This window comes from Limulus polyphemus, unplaced genomic scaffold (genome assembly GCF_000517525.1).
Source record: "Limulus polyphemus unplaced genomic scaffold, Limulus_polyphemus-2.1.2 Scaffold3138, whole genome shotgun sequence".
Lineage (NCBI taxonomy): Eukaryota > Metazoa > Arthropoda > Merostomata > Xiphosura > Limulidae > Limulus > Limulus polyphemus.
Genome location: NW_013668748.1, coordinates 14,906 through 23,430, shown reverse-complemented (window position 1 = coordinate 23,430; position 8,525 = coordinate 14,906). Strand labels below are relative to the sequence as shown.

At 35.8% G+C, this 8,525-nt stretch overlaps 1 protein-coding gene across 3 annotated transcripts in view; it reads left to right on the top strand.

Moving 5' to 3' along the window:
• Positions 1 to 5,489: 5,489 nt before the first annotated feature.
• LOC106468731 (inositol-3-phosphate synthase 1-A-like) overlaps positions 5,490 to 8,525 on the top strand; it is a 14,523-nt gene continuing 11,487 nt past the window's right edge. The window contains exon 1 of one of the 3 annotated variants that reach the window (XM_013929176.2): positions 5,490 to 5,573. The gene's annotated coding sequence lies outside the window, so the exon portion shown is untranslated. Of the gene's footprint in view, positions 5,574 to 6,094; positions 6,140 to 6,889; positions 7,042 to 8,525 lie in introns of those variants that run through there. The other 2 variants (XM_013929174.2, XM_022397094.1) reach the window with 2 other exon arrangements.

Here is an 8,525-nt window from a genome sequence, read left to right as displayed (position 1 = left end):
AACTGGCAAGTCAAAAAACGAAAAAAAAAAACAACAACTTCGAAGAGCGATCTACTCCAAGTTTTGAAGCAAGAGTGGGCGAAAATCCCAAAATCTAAAATTGACGAGATGATTCTCACGATGTCCCAAAGGATCAACGAACTCCACGAAGCAAAAGGAAGATCTACTAGATATTAATTAAATTGTAAATATCAATTCATGTGAATATGACTGAAAATTTTATTTTTTTCCTAAAAGGTGGTGTCTATTTACTTGTGACCACGCTGTGTATAGGTCACTATGATTTATTTCATAAACATTATAGGCCGAATACAAACAAAAACAGATTATATGCTTAACTTGTGGAATATCTGCATCCCGTTCACCGAGAGGAATCGAACTCCGAATTTTAGCATTGTAAGTCCGTAAGCTTAACGCTGAGCCACTAGGGTGGCTATTTACCTTGTAAAAGTTGCCTTTGTAAACCATTTGGTGTATCGCTAGCAACATTTACTAAAACCAAACATTATTGTGCAAAAAGTTACGTTGCACATACGAAATATGTTTCTTAAAAGAATGGAGGTGGGTAAGGGGTTCTCTATGTTATCTAGACAAGTGAAAAGAAACTTCATTCTCTTGTCGAAGGTTTATTTCAAAATAAAGTATTTTGATCCCTGTGCAATTTCATATACAACTTTATATTTTTGAGTTTAGTCCAATGTTTCATGGTCGCGTAAGGATCTTGAATTCAAATACTGAAGTCACTTTTATTGCTGGAAATAAAAATCTTTACTTTTGCTTGGTCAACTTTACTGAACTCATATTGAAATAAGATACAAGTTTTGCATTTTTTAGGAGAATTTTTTCAACCAATGTTCTGTAGGTTTTTGTACAAAAAATCCGCTAATTTATTCTACTTAATTAAATCTCTTTGATGTTATTAATACTAATCGATGAAGTAAAAAATGCAAATTATATGTTACATAATGTTATATATAAAATAACTATTCATAAGTGCATTTAATCTTGGATTTATGTTTGAATGTTGTATCATTACGATGTATTGAAGAAGAATATTTTGTAATTTAAATAGAAACATAAAGATAGTATCTTCAATAAACTTACAGGTACGCAAATATATCCAAACTTCAAATTTTATGTGACATTATTAGCAAAATATACAAGTTTCGAGGTGGCACCGTTTGAGTATCATATATTTAACCAAAACACCTACAACTTTCCACCTGTGAATACAAATACTAAGACTTGAACTCTTCTGTTTTTGCCTTTTTTATTATTTTCTTCTACCGGTGTAATTGTACAGATAATCTATAGCAAAAACGTTCAACTAACACTTTCCAACTAAACATAAATAATCTGAATTAAATACATATTTTTCAAAATGTACAAATATATGATACAATCCTTATATATATATATATATATATATATATATATATTGTTACGACAGCGAAAGTCACGTGACCTGGTAACACGTAATTTTGTTTGTTTGGTTTTTGAATTTCGCGCAAAGCTACACGAGGGCTATCTGCGCTAGCCGTCCCTAATTTAGCAGTGTAAGACTAGAGGGAAGGCAGCTAGTCATCACCACCCACCGCCAACTCTTGGGCTACTCTTTTATCAACGAATAGTGGGATTGACCGTCACATTATAATGCCCCCACAGCTGAAAGGGCGAGCATGTTTGGTGTGACAGGGATTTGAAACTGCGACCCTCAGATTGCGAGTCGAGTGCCTTAACCACTTGGCCATGCCGGGCCGTAACACGTAATGAGTTCTAGAAAGATCGGGGAACATTACGAATAATCCAGTATTTGCTAGGCGCCCTCTATTCTTGTATATAAGTGCGCCAGACAATGAATCGATATAGAATTGCAGACAGGCAGAGACAGAGAAGGACAATTTATTCAAGCGCGGTAGTAAGTAAACTGCGTGAATCGTTCGTTGTGAATTATCGTGCGTGTGTTTAACTTAAAGTAACTGTGGAAATTAAGTGTATTGCAAAGTTGTATTGAGAAAGAATAAACTAGTTTTATTTAAGAAAGGACTTGTATCACTGAAGTTTCTCGGAAAGAATTTCTACGGGAAATTAACAAACGAACAGAGACATAACAATATTATATATATATATAATACATTAAAATATACTCAAAATATACTGAAATAATCACATTTTTTACGTGTTTCTTTTTCGGGCATTTAATTAAAAACATAAAAGGTTATTAAAAAAACACTTCATGTCAGGTTTTTATGCATATGTGGGCTGGGATTTTTCTACAGTAGGTGTCTGTGACTTGTTGGCGATAAATTCGAACAATAAACGGACAGCACACAATCCACTTGTTTTAAAATAATATATTCAAAATAAGTCCAACGTATGTACAAAAATTCTTTACGCTATGGGAAATCACAGTTTTATCTAAAACTCTAAATAATTCTCTTTTCTTGTCAAAAGTCCACTCAGGCGGATTCAATTACTTTAGAATCCAGTTGACAAGGCGAATTATTTTTCTCCTATTTTATCAGTGAATACCATAGCTGTATCTTCAACCTTAAATAATTGTCTCATTTTTGTTTAAAGTCCACACAGGCAGGTTTAAATACTTTAGAACAACCGTTGCAAAATAAAATATTTTCCTTATCTCTACTAAACTGTGAAACTCACTTTAAAATATTGCCCGTTATGGCTAATCACTCAAACGCCAGCTAACTTCACGTTTTCTAACTTTTGACTGACTGAACTTTACTTACTTTTCCTCTACTTTTTTTTTTTATAAATCGTCCAACATGGCTAAACTGCCAAATCACTCAATTTAGATCTGTCTAATTACCTCTCACTTGACTTCACTTTACTTTCTACTATTTAACTTGCGCTCGCGAGCCACCTATATATATCTTGTTCACGGAGGCCTCGAATTTTCGTCAAATTACGCGAGCAGCGCTATAATGTAACAATACTCAGTTAAGGTAACGTCAACAATCTTAATAAATGTAATTGCAAACACAACGTACGATTCGTACAGAGTTACGTTACGAAATTTGTCACAACTAACACTTTTAAAACAATCCATCTTTAACAGTCCTGTCTTAAAAACTAAACAATCATTAAATATTCAACCACATAATAAACTAAATAATAACGCTTACAGTAAGCAGTCTTGCATATACAACATTTCATAAACTATTGGAGCAAGTGCAGCCTGCATTACAGACAGAAAACAATATGTTTAGTCCACCAATTCTATTATATCAGCAATATGGCGACTTCACACTGGATTGCATTTGCAATAAATCATGTTATATTGCTTGCACATTTGGTATTATCACTACCTCTTTACCAACATGCTCATATGTAATGCACCATAGAATATCACTTACACATTCAACAGTATCGCTACCTCTTTCTTAACATCCTTGTGTGCAGTGGATAACCTCAGAAAGTACTCTTCCCTAATAATAATGTTTATAAACTTTACAGCACCAGAGGGTCAAATGGAAAAAGAAGCACATCGAAAATAAACTCTGGTTATGGCATTAAAATGTAACCTGATAATTTAGCCTGTGTTATTTGGGTACATTTCAAGTTTCAAGTGTCCATAAAAAAAGGATCCAGATATGTTATGCAGAAAACAAAATTAATATTGACATTAAAGTGTAAACTGTATGTTTCCAACTTACTGGTCAGCTTCTGGATTACTTCTGGAGCAAAGCAGGATCACGTTCGCACAGGAAAACCACAGGATCAAGCATAATATAGCACCACTCTGTTAAGTCAGACCAGGTAAAATCAGGTATCTCAAAAACCTTAAATTACCTATGCCAATATTAATTCCTATAAAACATATTCAAAAAAGATAAACCCCCAACTCATACAATTTCCAAAAGACTCTATATCACGCCTTCGAATGAATATAACCCTACTCCAGGAGGGCATGACATAGAAACAGGGCCACGCAAGTATAAGTCTGTGAAATAAGCCTTGTATAGTGTAACCTTTGTCAGTGCAAATTGAGGACATTTCTCCATTGACTTACAAGGATGACACTGTCTACAGACCGAACGCCTACATGAAAATTTAGAAATACTTATTTGAATGAAGGTAAGTTGTGTATGGACAAAATACGACGATATTGCTCAATTATCACATTGTTACTATTTCCAAGGTTATTGTAACTGGGTTTACCTTGGCATTCACTTTGAAACCTACCAACACGGACTTAACCTTGATTAGTCTATATACACAGTGTCGGTGAAACTGAACGTTTTCTATTTTCTGGAACTTTATGTGGCATACTGGTTAATGAAGTTCTCAGATCCTTAAAAAAAGTTATCTTCATATCTCGGGCCATGTCTGAGAGTTTTATATGCAGTTAAAGGCGTCATTTGTCCGTAGAAGCATACGTAACGATGTCTTGATTATTCTAGAACGGGCATTTCCTGTCACAGTACATAATGTTATCTTTCCTCTATCTCTAGCAGTTTCCGATTGAATATGCTTCCCTGCTGTTACCATAGAAACCGTGTGTTAAGTTAGCATATGTCATCTGTAGAGTTTACAGTGAAAGAAAAACAGACTGATAAACTACAATACGGTATACAAAAAAAAAAAATACGTTTGAACACCAGCGTGATGAGATTCTAGTATATCTATATAATTAGAACAATAACGTATGTGCGTGCATGAGAAGCATTTTTAAACTTTTTTAATTTATGCAAAAATGAAATTAGGAATAGGGAAGTACAAACAACGTCATCATATGCGTAAGGGAAGAGTGGGTGTAGAGAGTACTATGCATTGCAAAGGGAAAAGTATTTGGGGAATGGATCTTTCATCCCTCAGAACCCCATCTCAGACAGCAGTGTTTATGTGTCAAGGTTTTGTGTGTGAATTTCTTCATTTGTCTGCAGGCACTTAAAGTACCGGTACCGTCACCCAGTTAAGTTTTAATACGTGCCCCCCCCCCCCGATAACCAGGTTTGAAAGCGCCGCTAGATCTGACGTCCCTTATTAGATAAGTCGCTCAGTTTGTTATTTCCATCACACCATTCCGCTCAAAATTTTTTGTCTTGTTTTTTGTAGTTAAGCACAAACCTGTGCTCTGTCCACCACGGGTATCGAAATCCGGTTTCTAGCGGTATAAGTCCGCATACATACCACTGTGCCACAAGGGGGTAGACCCAAAGTGTATTTTGTACTAGAAATATTTAGTGGGTATCTCGTGTTGTGGAATAGGTTTAACTTCACAGGCAAGGAGATGCCCCCACACGATCATTAGATTCATCTTGAACTCTAGGTACCTAACTTCTTACGCATGTAGTCTAGGCAAGTCACGTAACTGTTTTAATTACTTTATATGCATAGAATTGCCTTTACATAAATTTTAAGATTTCAAATACAAAATACAAAAACCAAAAAATTTTCATTACGAGAAGCACGAGTTTTCCCCCTAGCGTTTTATTTTAAAATCCTAGTTTCGTAGTTTAGCCAGAGAAGATCGTTTCACTGTGATAACAGAAGAGATCTTCTCGATCTTGTCCCGCAGAAATGCGAGAGAAATCTGCTCGAAGATAAAGGTAAAGTGATGACTCATTTTTATATTATATGCATAAATTTATGTCTATACCAATCTGTATTAGTATGTTATTATACAATATGCTTTGAATTAATTTATTTACTTAATTGCAGAAGCACCTGCATGAAATACGATTCCAGAGTCTAGCTTGTCAGGGTTTTGAAACAAAATTGCCCGCTTCTTAGGACTTGTATCTAAATATTTAATTGGAAAACAAAGAGAGAAAAAAATTCACGCACATTTCCTTATTTTATTCGTAAAAGCTTTAGAGCATCTAAAAGATCACAAGAGTAACATAGATATTTACACAGATCACAACGTGTTTACGTGCAAAAAAGTATCCAAAATTGTGAAGCTCACGCTGTAATTTGCTTTTAATTTTGGCAACTTTGCTTTTGTTAACAATATCGATTGCTAGCGAGAAGATTCTGTAACACTCAGACGCTTTAACTGAGCATGCGCTGGTGACGTACTACGTCGCGCTATCCACCATGCAATGATCACGTGCTATACCACGTGTATTTTCAGTTTGAGTTTCTTGAGTGTAGCAACGGGAGACAAGACTAGGTTCGTATATTCAAAGTAATTTTGTATTTTAAACATTTTAACTTTTATACCCAAAATCAGTTTTGTTACAGTTATATGATGATATTTTTATCCCGGTATTAAAGTCACACATTCGTTGTGAGCTACCTTGGGTACTAAAAGTGAAAGGTCTTGATGGTGCAAGTTACATATACAACGTTGAAACCCATCGTGGCAGTGTTGGCCAGATGCGTTACAAATTATAACAATACTTGTTATTTTGCTTATTTTGATATTTTTTCAGGTCTAACCAAAACCTTGCCCGTTATTTTTAATTCTAAATAACAATTGAAAAAAAAAACAGCCATGTGATAAGCTCGTGGAATATATTTTGCAAGTTAAAATATACATAGTTAGATATTTCCCGCTCTTTTTTTTAACGAATTAATTTGTAAAATGACGTTAACAACTGAAAAGTGGCAAAATGCTGAATAACTTGAATAACTTACATATTTACCAGTCTTCAACTGGAGAATTGCTAAGCTGGTTTATTTTATACATGTGGTTGATGCAGTAATTCATTCTCTCGTACTTTCTTTACCTGGCACTCTTAGGGCCTGGTGGTGAGGGTGCTCGACACACAATCTGCCGGTCGTGGGCTAGAATCCCGTCACCGATCGTGTTCGCCCTTTCAGCCGTGGGGCTTTATTATGTTACACTTAGTCCCACTATTCGTTGGTAGTTAGTAGTCCAATTGTGGGTGGTGTTGACTAGCTGCTTTTCTAATACATCATTTCTGAAGTAGAGACGGCTAGCACAGATAACCATCGAGTATCTGCGCAAAATTCGGTAAAGAAACAAACCTGGCCACCTAGTGGATCAGCGGTTAGTTTACAGACTTACAACTTGGTGGAAATTGTCTCATCTCTGACTAAAAGCTTCTGGTGAGTGAATCATGGGTCAACAGGGTCTTCTTTTCACGCTGATTTTTCCAAGCCAGTTCCCTTGGCTGTGGTTTCGCTAGATAGTAGATAGGGACAGTGGGAATCTCGTTAATCTGGTAATTATTATCCTGTCGCGAGTCATTTGATAACAAGTGGAACGTCGTGTGTCAGATTATAATAGCATTCAGTATGTCGCATGTCATGAGATGTAGGGAAAATGTTAGTCACGGGATAAGACGTGGGATGTTGTGCGATCAGAGTCAATCGAAACGTTTTTTGGTAAAACCATGTACACCCACAGATAGTTTATTATGTAGGTTTGCGCTGACACGAAACAAAAACTTATTTACCCGAAACAAAGTTATGCAGTTGTTACAAAATATTCATGTGAAATTAGCGGTACCGTTATTGCCGAACACAGTGGTTAGAAATGTCTTATGATCATGGAATTTACAATATGTTTGTGCAGTTGTTGTATTGTTTTCAACTAAGATTCACTCATAGTGAGAATGATATGCCTTGCGGGAGAAAAAAAAGTATTTAATTTTACAATTCTTATTGTTATCTTAATCCTCTTAGCTTAATATTAGTGTTCGCATATCTCTTGCTCCTATAGGAGGCATGTGATCGGTATTTTCATGCTTTCTGTCCACCATATTGTGACCATTCACATAAATTAAGTGGATATGTAATTTGGCTAATTTTTTTGATAGATAAATTACATATCCAGCTCTGCCCTTGATAAAAGTTTGGCAAATCCGGTGAAAGTCTACAAGTAAAAGTGATCTCTCACTCCATAATGGGCTTTCTTTTTTAAGTTCCTGTAATGCACATTAAATGTCTTACCTCAAAAGTTTTACATGTTATATCAAGGAGACTGCACTCCTCCATCTTTTTTCTCTTGAAAACACGCACAAAGTTGCTTTAAAATTGAGCAATATCTCTACGAGGATTTTCAATAGCCTAATTCTGCAATAAAATTGTTTTAAGACAGGGGAAGTGGATCGGAAGTGAAGAGGTGTAGCAGTCGAGTAGAAATATTTAGCAGAAATGGCAAAACAGTTGTATCACTGCTTGTTCTAGCTAGGCCTCTTCATCCTATAAAACAGCTGTATCACTGCTTGTTCTAGCTAGGCCTCTTCATCCTACAAAACAGCTGTATCACTGCTTGTTCTAGCTAGGCCTCTTCATCCTACAAAACAGCTGTATCACTGCTTGTTCTAGCTAGGCCTCTTCATCCTACAAAACAGCTGTATCACTGCTTGTTCTAGCTAGGCCTCTTCATCCTATAAAACAGTTGTATCACTGCTTGTTCTAGCTAGGCCTCTTCATCCTACAAAACAGCTGTATCACTGCTTGTTCTAGCTAGGCCTCTTCATCCTACGATGGGGATGTTGCGTCATCAAGTCACATGACTACTGTGACGCAACGTTTCTAGAACTTTGGCGAATGTTCTAGTTCTTACTAGATATAGGGTAGGCTGG